Genomic DNA, 14,168 nt, shown 5'->3' on the forward strand with positions numbered 1-14,168 from the left:
GATAGCCAAGGTGCAAGGTTTCCGCACATCAGCTACACCTGACGATGCCTTAGATTCAACCGTGCAGGGCTTCTGGTTTTGGTGAATCATCACATGAGCGCAAACATTTCCTAACCTGCTCATGTGGGGTTTGTTCCTCCACTTGAGACAGATTCTGCGTACGCCGCTCAAGAATTTGGTGCCAGGCGGTTTCATAAGGTATCCCGCTCTTGAGGAGATGACTCAGTCGTTTCCTGACCGCACTACCAACCCTTTTTTTTTAGGTTCAGTTATTGGATCAGGAGTTGGAGGGTTGAGAAGCTCTCGCTCCTGATCTAAATTTACAGGGAGGTTAGTTGAAGTCGTAAGCTCGACATTCGTCTTCTCTGTAGACTCAGCGTCAGAAAGAACTTTCAAGTTTACTCTGAACATAAAAGTCCCACGAGTAGCTAGGGAAAGGAGTCTATCACGGCAGAGCCCCCCCGCATTTCCTTGACAAGGCGCATTTCGTTGATTTAATAATTGATTTTGTTTTCGTCTCTTGTATTTTCATTGTATGAAATACGAAAAAAGTATATGAACTTTTTTAATTGAATTTCATGAAGGTAACATTATACACTCATTTAATTTTTATTACGACTTTTCTTCACTTAGGGCCACCCTCATCAAATTTTTTTCAATTTTTATAACAAATACTGATGCGTCTTCCAATCTGCAGTCATCAATGCATAGAAAACTATTTTTTTTCATGTTGGGTTTCTTCATTCAGAAAAATAATAGTGAGATATATATATATATATATATATATATATATATATATATATATATATAAATATTTATATAAATATTTATATATATATATATATATATATATATATATATATATATATATACCGATATATAAATATGAATAAATAAATAAAATATAGTAAATATTCAATATGTCTACCTTCAGACATTACGCATGCGTCTAGACGTCGGTGCAATGAGCCACGTATTCGCTCAAATATTCCTGGAGTCTCTCTGATTACCCTGCATGCATCGATGATGCGGTTTCTTAAGTCCTCTACATCGCGAACAGGAGTACGGTAAACGAAATGCTGTAAATGGCTCCAAATAGAGAAATCGAGAGGATAGAGATCCGAGGATCGAGCGGGCCAGTTCTGTGGTCCTCCTCGACCTATCCACTGATTTGCATGTGTTTCAGTTAAATGCTGACGTGCTACTTGACTAAAATAGGCGGGAGCCCCATCATGCATAAAAACATATCCTTTCTGACGCCCAAAGGAACTTCCTCCAGCAGTACTGGATGCACTTCTCTTAAAATTAAATCATCCCCAATAACTCCGAGCCACACGTTAGGAGAAAATTGTTCTTGATGGTTATTTTCGACAATAGCGTGAGGGTTTTCATCAGCCCATATGTGGTAATTGTGAAAATTAATAATCTTGTCCCGAGAAAAACTACATTCGTCTGTGAATTTTATCATCTTTAGAAAGTCACAATTCTTTCTAATCATTTCCAGCATCCAATTGCAAAATTCAAGACGGTTCGGAAAGTCTCGCGGTAACAGTGCCTATACTCGTTGCAGATGGTAAGGGTATAAGAGTTGTTCCTTTAAAATTCGAAATACCGTCATATGATCAACATTTAGCTGGAAAGCAATCTTTCTAGTACTGGTATTAGGTTGTTCTTCAATCAAATTAAGTACTGCTTCCTCAAGTTGTGGTGTTCGTAGTTCTCGATGTCGACCACAATCCTGCGTTCTTTTGTCGAATGAACCATATTCTCGTAATCGTTAATGAAGTCGGGCAAATATTCTATGTGAAGAATGCTGCCGTTGAGGATACATTTCAGCATACCTTCTACAAACCTCTAACCCATTCCCCTGCGACAGACCGTAAACGTGATGCATGTCAACCATTTCCTTATTTGTGTGTGTCATTTTAATAACAAGTGAATTATTATAGTAACAAATTAAGAACAGAACAACAATACACAATCAGTATTAATTCAATTTCAAAAATTCACAAACTGACAGCGTCATACCAATTTAATTGTCACTATCGCTAATAGCGACCAACTAGATAGATTAGTTTCGTATTTTCGCATTTATGACGATGTATCTCTGTAGTTGTTCCTAAAGTAATTTTTTGCTGCGAACTGGTTTATTTTTGGCAAAAAACCCAAGGTACATTTTTTGTTTAGAATAAAATAGGCTATCGGAAACAAATTTTCAAATGGTAAACAGATAATAAGACAAAAAGTTACATTGGAAATAAATTTTAGAGGTTGCGTTTTCCACCCATTACAACCATGGGGTAAACCATGGCTGACTAAGTGTCTTTTTGATAGTACAAAACGTCAGGTTGATTTCAATATTGTAACTTCTTTAGTGCTTGTGAAAAAAATGTTATACGGGGCTGTATCTGATATTGAATTTAATATTGAAATACTCAAAATAAAGGAAAATTAGTTGCATATATATATATATATATATATATATATATATATATATATATATATATATATATATATATATATATATATATATATATATATATATATATATATATATATATATATATATGATGAGCTGTTTTCTCGGGTTTCGCTCCGTGTTCTGTGTATTTTCTCCCCATAAGGATTATTTTCACAACGTTTCGGCAAAGTCTCATTTGCCATCTTCTGGTGATGTCTGGTTTTTTTTCAACTAGACTGATTAATTCGAACTCTGTGTCTCAATTTATAGGGATGGATGTTTCCCTTTACCTGCGTTGCTGCCACTACCTGTGATTGCTCGACTACCTGTTTTGGTCTTATTACCTGAGCTGCCTCTCCTGTCTCTGTTATTGTACCTGTATTGTCCTGTACCGAGTTTTGCCTCTGGAGTTGAGCAGTCTGATTGCTTGTGCGAAGTGATAAAACGGATCTCCATGTTGATGGTAATCTTTGCGCATCATCCCTCTTGTTCATATTATTAGGTCGTTTTTCAATTTCGATTGCCTCTCTGATTGTTCGTGAGTAAAAGTTTTCGTTGCTTGCTAGCATTTTTGTGTTGTCGAAATTGATGTTTGAAGTACGTGTTGGAAGAGAGAAGACGTGGTGACTTTTCCCTTCACTGCTAGTTTGTGTTCATCTTTGAGCAATCTTACATACATACATTCATACATACATACATACAGGTGAAGCTAATATAAAGCGTGTAAAAAATATTTTTGGCTTTTCAGTTCGATGTTCTTCAAAAGCGTGTTTTTTTATTTTTTTTGAACTATATTTATTTTTTACTCTTAAGTCCGATTTATTGTCAAAAATACTTTTTTTTTAAGTTCTAGTCACTAGTATTATAAATCTTTAACAGACGGCGCACGAAGAAGGCGTAAAATTCCCTCAAAAAACATAATTGAGTTTGATTATTGGTTTGAAGTCTTAAATTCTATAGTAATAATGAGATGCAGCAAGTCTCCAATAGAGGGTGGACAGTTCTAAAATTTGTTTCGATGTTAAAAGAATAATTGCAGTAATAATTTCAAAAAACAATTCAGTCTTGATGTTTTGATTTTAAATTTCATTCAAAATTTTAATGGACTAAAAATATTTTTTCAGTGAATAATTTTAATTTTCAAATCAATCTTTTGATTCGATATGTATGTCAAGCACCTCAATTCTAATTTTTCGATTTTTTTGAAATATTTGAGTTACTGAATTTTTTAGGTGTACAATTTACGATAAGGTTTTCGTTCAAAACTTTTTTCTGTACTGAATCACGTGTAATTGAAAATATTTAAATATTTCATCTGTAGTACGAAATTTCGCTAATTATAATTCATAAAATATGTTTTTCATTTTGATTTTCTTTTGAACAACCTATCGAGGAGGTTACGTAAAGCGCCATCTGCCCGCGAATAACTCCAGCGAAGTTGCATTTCATTTTGTTTTTTTTATGACCATCAAAAAAAGCGTCAATTATGTAACCATTTCTTGTTGGGTAACTGAGCCAAATAATCCCTAACACACACCTTCGGAGTATGTCACAATTAATTACCTTCAGGGACATTCACATATGAGCAAATTAACAAATTTATAGATTATTTCCAATTGCAAGTGAAAATTTTTTACTTAGAAATTTCTTGAATAGATAATGAATAATTGAAATATAGACTCAAGAAAAAAAAAAGCAAAATTAGATTCACTACGACTCAAATAACTTAATGTTACACCAATTTGTAAGCTGTTTCTTGGAGTAGTTGTGAGAACACTGGACTTGAGTGTCTTTGGTCCTGAGTTCGTTTTTATCAACGATGAATTATTTTCAGTTTTCGTCCACTCAATATTTGAACTATTTGAAATTAATTTAAGATCAAAGTTTAAAAATATTTTTGAATGCTTCGCTTCACGAACGAATCTTATTTTGAGATATTTCTGTTATGAGTTTTATGAAAGGTATAGTATTTTACTCGAGAAAAATGGTCATAACTGTTAGAATGAGTGATGGCCACATTTATTGCTCTTTGAATAATAACATTTGTGAACATTCTTTTGTTTGAATGAATTTTATGAAAGGTGATTATTATAAGTGACAAGCAATATGACCGAAAATAAATTGAGGCATACATACTATGTTACCTGTCTGAAACAATAGGTAAATAATAAAGTTGTGGTGGCCCACCTTTACATGAAATATCAGTTCCAATAGATATGATTCGGTAATTATGTATGTAGCAATGCCTGCTTACCACATTTCAGCTATAAATTCTATACAGATAGTATCGAGTATATATCCAACAGGACCATAACCTTTAAATTTTGAAACGCGCCACCCGAATGAGTTTCAACCTAAAAATACGAAGGGTGTTCTATTTTGAGATCAAAGACAGATTCATTTTTCAGGGGAACTTAAAAAGGTACGAAGTAATTTTTCAATTTTCAATTTTTATTTCCTCAAAATTATAGTACTGAGTATCAAATCTTTACATATTGCTCTTTAGAATAAATTTCGAGATCGATTGCAATAGTCTAGGCAAAATTGCCTGTCTGCCATGTGCTCGATCAGATAAATTTTGAGTTAAATGTACATTGTGTGACATGGTGATATTGAATATTTTAGTTCCAGATGTGATCAACATAGGAAAGAGGATGTCAACACTTGGTATTTTTTTAGGTTGTTTTAGTATTCAGTATATCGTAAAATTTCTTAGAATAATTCGTAAAACTTTTTTTAATATTGTATTTCTCCATTTTTGGAATCTGTTTTGGGTCAATTGGTATGGCGTTGAAAAATTTGAGACCGAAAACACAGAATGTTCTTTGTGTTAATGATTTTTTTATAGCGTTGGATATTAACATTCATGCTTGTGGTAGACCTGTTTATCCTAGTATTTTTCTAGTTGAATTTCTCTTGATTTATGAATCCCCTCTTCAAACATTGGTGAAAGTATAATAGTTTAAAATTTAATATATTTGCTTCCTGATAAAGCTTATCGGTGGAAAAAAGGTAAATTGTTTTTTTCAGGCTCATTTCTAATAGTGTGTTTTGTGTTGTTTCTATAATGTTCAGTATGTTGTTGAAGACTCCACCCCATATGGTGATGCAGTAAGAAATAATTGATTCGGCTAGGGAGTTGTAGAGCATCATGAGGTTTTTTTCTGAAGAGAATGCCTTTTGAGAGAATAAAAATTGTGTATGAGTATATGTGTTTATCTAGGACTAACCCTAAATATTTAATCGACGTTATTGGGCAAATTTCAACTTTTTAACTTTCAACTACCTTGAGAGCAAACGGCCTGATATAACCACGAGTTCGTAATTCGAGTGATTTAATATGTTGCTGGTTGCTTGATTAGCGTTGCTCAAAAATACCAAAGTTTGAGTTCAAAACAATGGCCATTCATCTGAGAAAATTTCAGGATTGTGTGGTCGGCATTTGCAAATATATTTTTCTGAAATATTCCTAGCTGAACGCATCGATAAAAGAACGAATTATCAGTTCTCAAATAGTATCAATTTCATTACTTGAATAACAAGGCATTCCGAAATGCCTTGTTGTCATGGAAATGACTTTCCAATATCTGAACAGATTACGTAAATGACTGAACTCGTATTGTTCAACAATAGCCGACATAATCAACATGTACAGATGCTTCATCAATACGTCGCGTGTTTCATTCGAATTAAAAATGTTTTATCATACGAATTTCTTTCCTGAGTATCATAGATATATGAATTGTTGGTGTTCAAGGTGGAGTTCTTTTTGCAAGATTAATATTTTATTTTTGTGAGGTTACGTGAATCAGTAAAGTGTGACTTTTCGTTTTTTATTTCGGTCGCTTGCACCTGTTCATTGTACTGTTGAGTTATATTCGATTCACATACCTATTCATTCAAAATATCTCACTAATGTTGGGGTCTAGTCACTATCATAATCATAATATATCAAATTTGACCTGTGAATTTCTGTAGAAGCAAACATGCAAAGTTTCAATATTTAGTAACAATCATATTAGAATATTCAATTCCATTTATTCAATTTGATTAGGAGAGTGACAGTGATAGAAATTTTGAGAATGAGACATAATTAAGCCCTGAGAATCACATATGGTTCAAGAATATTGACACCTAGATGTCGCTGTTGGGAATAAGCGTTCTATCGCTTTTTGAAGAAAATAATCATCTAAAAACGCATTCAAGTTCATCCAAGAGTTTGTATTGCAATGAAGGACAATGCAGTATGAAAGTAGGTTCCATGTAATTTATGTTGGACATCGAAATTGTTCGAAATTCCCATTCCTTCTGCACGCTCGGTCGGGCATAAAGCAGTGTTAAAAGATGGTCAAACAAACCAGGAACAATCTATGAGATTTCCTGATGGTAATAGCCATTTAAATTCGGCCGTACATGTGGAAAGAGTTATGTTGGGAAATTCTGCAATTCGTTATTGGGAAAAGACTTTGGAAAATTGTTGAGACAGCAGGCGTTTTCAATCTATTTTTAATCGAACCGATCGTTGTTTCACCGTCACTTCGAATTTGTTCAGTTACAATAGTGCACTCTAGTGCCGCTCCCAGATATGTGCAACATGTTCAGACAACAAAAGGGAAACATGATATGAAATGTACGACAACCACTTCTCTTGTTCCCTCGTTATTGAACGATAATTGCTACATAGATATATATATATATATATATATATATATATCGATACTGAAATATGAACCAAGTTAACAATATTAGCCCAGGCCAAAGGTATACAGTGTGTGTAGTGAATCAGTTTGTTATAAAATGAGTTTTTGATGAAAGTTAGCAGTTAGCATCACCGCCTCGACTTCTTACGGAAAACATCTTTATATCTCAATCAATTCACATATCAATGATAATAATTATACAATTTCCACACTATACATTTCATTCGAGAGGCGTTTCATGAATGATAATTACATAATTTTTTATCATGGATAGTGCTATTGATTTTCATAAAGTAACGAGTTAGTTTATTCATAATTATTACATTTCACACATAAACCTTCCTTTCGATTCAATTCGGCGATTGGCCAAATAAAATCTTTTTAGTAGTTTTTCAATTTATCGCAATCGAACAGACATGCAGAGGAATAAATAAACTTGACAGAAGACTTCAATTCACTATACGCGTATGTAGTGATGCCACAGCAAAAACTAAAAAGAAAATGAATATTTCAACTATAAAGATCAAAAAATGTATCAAGAGTATGAGTACAATAAGTAAAATTTTATAAAGAGTATCTTCTAGTATATTCACGTTTGTTGTTTGATGAAATTCGAAGGAAGAGTTATATTTACCCACTCTATATGCTTATGTTCCATATATTATCTAGATTTCAAAATCACATCCTTCCCTTCAGATGTATCGTATTGCTCTTAGTTATCTCAAATAACTCTCTAGACCAGTAGTTCCGAAACTATGGGTCGCGATCCACTAGTTAGTGGGTCGCGGGATCAATTTGGGTGGGTCGCGGAAACAGATTAAAAACACCCAATACTTCAGAATTGTTTTTCCAATATGGATAAAGTCTAGGAGGAATATCGAGTTCTTTCGACCATAGTCTCAAAAGAGCACATGGGGTTTTCAAACACATATTTGTGTGAGAGGGCATTCTCCACTTCAGTATATTTAAAAAATGAATATAGAAATATGCTTTGTGTGGAAATTGACCAGCGTTTGAAGCTTCCAACTCTCAACCAAGATAAAGAATCTCTTGTAAATCTTTAGCATCATCTTCGCAAGTCACATTAATTACATTAGTCTCATTTTTTAATTTTTTGTAGTTGTTTAGTATTAAGATTTTGAATTAAAAGTTCCGTACTGTACTTTGTCTTCAATTATATCATCTTTACCAATTTCTTTCAGAGGTGTATTCTTCAATAGTCAATTTTCACGATTATAAATAATAATAAAAATACTATTAGCAATAATAATTACAATTAATATTATTCAATATGTGGGTCGTGAAAAAATCACAAATGAAGGTGGTTCCTCAGGCAAAAAAGATTGGGAAACGTTGCTCTAGACTTCTATATTGCGATCTGAAAATATACTGATTCCTCTCTTTTTTCAGTTTTCCTCACTTCATTATTTGATATTGAGGGAAAAATACTAAACAGCATTATGCAAATGAAATTATTTAATAATGCCTATAAAAGTTCTAACCCGTACTTTAAAGGTATTTCTCATTTCTTTCCTTTCATATTTTATACCGTTTCGCTAATTTGTCTTCGCCATATTTTCATGCCGTCTGCACAACGATATAGGTACTCATTTTAATGAACGGTGTTTTAATGAAGCGTAACCGAGCAAGAAGGAATCGCATACCTATGTGCGGGTTTTTTTTCGGTGAATTTTACCGCAGTGTTTCTACTTCACTTTTATTGATTTCGCAATTCGTCGTTTCTGAAAACTCTTGTGTACTCATTCCAAAGATAGAGAGAGAAAAAAGAAGTCAATCTCGCTTTTGAAATTTAAAATTGATTTTGTATTATTAGATACAATAAAACAAAATCCCTCCACCGCGTATGTATGTGTGACCGCGATAAACTCAAAAGCTACTAAGAATAATATCACACGGTTTTCATCAAGAATAATAAATACTCTCAAGCGACTGAAGAGTCTAGCCGTTCTGTATAAACATGTTGATAGATGATACTAGAATCGAATTCTGTATCATTGATTACATATATGGCGAAACATCTATGCTTTTTGAAAAGCTTCGAGTTTATCGAGTGAATGGATTCAATTATTACCATCCACCACATTCAGCAAAAATTGGCTTCAACTACTGGAAGTTGACAAAATTATTCATAACAACGTGAGCAATTTGATTCTTGTTTTGACATTTCCAATTAGTTATATGGGTAGTGCCAAATTTCCTATTGAACGCAGGAGTATTTTCCACAATTTTATTTCATTTCCACGTTCATTCCATTGTTTCCAATAACACAACACAACAAAAAAATATTTTTTGAATGTTTCCTACACTAAATTAGTCAATTTCTACTAATTTTGGGGTGATAAAAACGAAAATAATAATGAAAAATTTTTATTAGCTCTGGTTTTTGAGATACACAGTACTTAATCTTAAAGAGTAGTTATACTATACGTGAAAAGTGAAAGTACATAAAACAATATTGTTATGTTTCTTTTAGAATATTTTAAGTACAAAATTAATAAAAAAAAAACATTATTCTTAGTGTTTTGACAAATAAAAGAAGTTTGTACCACCAAATTTCAATTAAGTCCATCCGATTCATTGTAAGATCGCTGTCGTTTAGCTTGTCTTTTATAAAACACTTCTGGAGCATCCCTACACACAGACCAGCAGTAGTCTGCAAGCATTGCTTCATTCCAACGGCCCTGATATCTCTGTTCCATTAAGGCAATGTCTTGATGGAATCTTTCTCCATGTTCTTCACTCACAGCTCCACAGTTTTGTGGGAAGAAATTAAGATGAGAGTGAAGAAAATGAATTTTTAAGGACATGTTGCATCCAAGTTGGTGGTAAGCTTGAAGAAGCTCTTTAACCAATGCTGTGAAGTTATCATCTCTTTTGTTACCTAAAAACCCATGTACAACCCCCTTAAAGGCTGCCCAGGCTCTTTTTTCATTTCCTGTTAAAATCATGTCAAAAGCAGGATCATTTACGATTTCACGGATTTGAGGCCCAATAAAGATGCCTTCCTTGACTTTAGCATCACTAAACCTGGGAAACTTTGCTCTCAAGTACTTAAAAGCTTGTCCTTCCTGGTCCATGGCCTTCACAAAGTTTTTCATTAGTCCCAACTTAATATGTAATGGGGGAAGGAGAACATCCTTAGGATCTACAAAAGGCTCGTAAACTACATTTTTCTCATTAGGGTTTAGGTCTCGTGTAGGCCAGTTCATTTTTTTATAGTGAGATTTTCTATCCCGACTGTCCCACAGACACAAAAAACAACAGTACTTGGTGAACCCTAATTGCATTCCTAGGAGTATAGCAATGACTTTCAGATCACCACAGATGTGCCACTTGTGTTGTTCATATTTGATTGATTGGAGAAGTGTTTTCATATTTATATACGTTTCCTTCATGTGAACTGCATGACCTATAGGAATAGAGGGTAGCTGATTTCCATTATGCAGAAGTACAGCTTTTGAGCTTAGTTTTGAAGAGTCTATAAACAGTCTCCATTCAGATGGAGTGTGATCCAAATTCAAGCAGTCCATCAAACCAAACATCAGAACAAACTACGAGGTTTTCTTTTTTCTCAAAAAAAGGAAGCAAATCTTTTTGACGCTGTCTGTACTGATATATTTTCACATCATGTTTTAGAAGATTCCACTGTTGTAGTCTTGACCCTAACAGCTCAGCCTTTTCCTTAGACAAGCAAAGATCTCTTATAAGGTCACTCAACTCTGTTTGACTAATTCTGTGCGGATCACAAGACCTATCGCTTACCTCAAAATCAGGGTCATAGGATGTAAAAGGATGGGTTGCTCCTTCTAAACAGTCTTCATCACCTTCCTCTGAAATTTCATAGTTTTGGGGTGGAGAAGGGACTGGCAAATTGTCTGAGTGTGGTACAGGCCGAAGAGCAGATGGGAGATTAGGGTATTTAACCGTTCCTCTTTTCTTCATAGATAAACCTTGCTTAATGGGAGGAGTTAAGCAGAAATAACAGTCGTCTGTATGATTGGTAGGCTCACGCCAAACCATAGGTACTGCAAAAGCCATTGCCCGGTTTTTATTTTTCAGCCACTCTCGCAATATGACGGAACAAGAATTACAACATATATGAGGAGCCCATGATTTATCTTGGTCCCCAACTTTCACACCAAAATAATGTTCATAGGCTATCTTAACGGTAGGTGTCATTCTACGTTTCTGAGCCTTAAATGTTATTTCACCACATATATAGCAAAAGCTATCGACAGAATTCACACACTTTCGAGGCATTTCAGATCAGCACTTAAATTAATTTAAAAATCAACTTCACACGATAATTTCAATAGCAACCACGTGCGTACAATTGACAAACTCACATAGGTTATGTTTACTACTTAAGAACAGCTGATGAGAGGGGTGTTATGTAAACAAACATGTGTACCAACTGTTGGTGATGAAATATTTCATTTGTTGAAAACTCAATATACATATATATAATATAATGATACCATATCTTGAAAACAAGAGCTAATATATAATTTTTATGGTCACTTTCGGTTTTAACACGTGGAAATACATTAAAATCATCTAATTTCAACCCCGAAACAAAAACTTTGTTGTGTTGTGTAATTAGTTATTCAATTATCGTTTTTTGTCGTTATTTTTTATATAGCTGCAATATTTAGTTCATCAAAGTGAGTCATAGAAGTTATTTAATTTTTTGTGGAGAATATATTTTATGTATCAATTGATACTGACATTCATGGATCCCGAAATTCAGTTGACAATGGAGAAAAAGGAGGAACGGAGTATCACTTTTCTGGATGTATCAGTGAAAAGACGGGAAAGTGGCAAACTGGACCATACGGACCGATATTCGAACAAGCATTCCAATCATCATTCGCGACAAAGAGGTTATTGAAATTCTGGTAGAGGGGGAAAGACGTACTTGCGAACTGGAAGGGCTACAAGAAGAAATGTATCATCTGAAGAATGCGTTTCTGAGTAATGGATATAATAAGGTCGAAATCAATCGAGGCTTACTTATGACCCACACATAAACACTTCCCTGTGACATTGGGGCAAAAGGCCAATGCAAAAACTATTCAGCTCTACATAAGCGGTGTGACGAATCTGATTGGAAAGATCCTCGAAAAACATGGAGTTGGGGTCATTTTCAAGCCCATAAGATCTGAAGAGGCTAATCTGATGTCATCTAAAGACCCCATAGACCCTTTGAGTACTACAGGAGTATATTGAATACCACGTAGTTATGGTTCGTTCTACATCGAAACCACGAAAATAAGTTTCGAAACGCGCTTAACTGAACATAGAAGAAGTCACATGGCAGATTATTTGAATCGGTAGTTGTGGAACCCCCTACCTCAGAGGACATGGCTGCCATAGTAGCCAAAGGAATAATTTCAACCGTAAGGAAGAGAGCTCAAACATCAACAAGACATGGATACCCAAAATCCAAAATCCCAAAATACTTTATCAAGAATTGAAAATATCACATCTTCATGCCACTATTCATCACCTGAAGGGTGAATTGTGAAGGGATTCCTCTTCGTTATGGAAGTACCCTGACGGCCCCATTGACAGGAGGCGGTGGGGAACCGCATTCACCAAAAAATGCAGAATTCATTCGCCTGTATTACGCGTTTGCCTCCTGCAGAAGCACATGCAGGATGTTGAGATCGTTCAAAGATCATCACCGCTATGATAGTCAGGATTCGCCGGATAATCCTAGAAAAAGTTCATGAAAAAAACAGGACTGAACTATCGATGCGAGTTTTCAATGCTAGTTTCTTCATGAACTCACAGGCGGTTTTCTACTCGCCGTTCTTGAAAGATTTCCAAGAACACATAGATCAGTTCACCGTGTCGGCGGGGCTGATTTTGGTGAAATCTAATAATCGTGACTTCACTAGTTAGCGGGCTTTGATAGTGTCTGCCGGAGTAGCAGACTGAACGTCAGGTATGGAAACATGCAGTCCACGGTCGTGGAAGCCTACACACCATGATCATCATTGGTATATCAAGTTTCCAATGATTGAATGATGAAAAATATGTATTTCTGCTGTTGTATTCAAAACAAAAGGTTGCATTTCCATATAATTACAAACAGATAATGGGTGAAGAAGCAAGTAATTATTATTTCCAAAATATCGTTACCTTAAGGTCATATGGAAGAAATCGTTTCGAAATGCAAAGAGACCAGTTATTCCGATTTCTTATGAAACGCTTATATATTTTGTGTTCATCGATGACATAAGCAGATGCTATGCTTTAATATAACATAAATCTTACATATCTAATTCATTATAACATTAAAAACAACAGTACAAAAATAACATTTCAAAACGCTCAAATGTGCGAACTTCTTTCCTCTTTTTCATAAAAGAGGATGTATGCATGTCCACTCACAAGCGATTTTGTTGAAATTGGTTACACGTGTGAATCATTGTATTCATGCCACGTGCCAGTATAAGGATGTTTGCAAAGTGCTGTATAATGTCCGATGTAGGTAGATCCACTGTGATTCGAAAGTGCATATAGATTATAACGATAAGGAGTCACATTTTCTGATGCATAATTGTTCATCCATCTAGAGGAAATTCGATGGCAACATTTAACTTGCCTCTAAATCTTTCTGTTTCAGAAAATCTTTTAAAATGAATGACTAAGATGTAGAGAAACTTATGGATCGATAGAGACTTTGTGCATTTTCTTCTTTCCTTGCAACTTGAACACGTCGGTTTTTCATGTCCATCCAAAGTTTTCTCTCTTGTGAAAAAATCCAAGCACTGTGATGAACTCAATGGCCCAGTTCTTTGTGGTATGAGGAGTGCCAAATCCCAGAAAGGATCGAAGGTTACAGATGAGTCTCCACAATGTGTGCACTTCATCGTGGATTTTAATTGACCAACGAAATTATCTACAATCTTAGAGTTATATGTACCTACTCAAATAAATCAGCCATGACTCTTGCGCTTTTTCGCTGTCGTTCAATT

General features: G+C 34.6%; 1 protein-coding gene across 1 annotated transcript in view; it reads left to right on the top strand.

Annotated features, from left to right (window-relative positions):
* The window catches only part of Gfrl (Glial cell line-derived neurotrophic family receptor-like), a 498,063-nt gene that overhangs the window by 137,778 nt on the left and 346,117 nt on the right, over positions 1 to 14,168 (top strand).

This window comes from Leptinotarsa decemlineata, unplaced genomic scaffold (assembly GCF_025532065.1).
Source record: "Leptinotarsa decemlineata unplaced genomic scaffold, Ldec_3_MD MMD2_tig00000505_RagTag_RagTag, whole genome shotgun sequence".
NCBI classification, from domain to species: domain Eukaryota; kingdom Metazoa; phylum Arthropoda; class Insecta; order Coleoptera; family Chrysomelidae; genus Leptinotarsa; species Leptinotarsa decemlineata.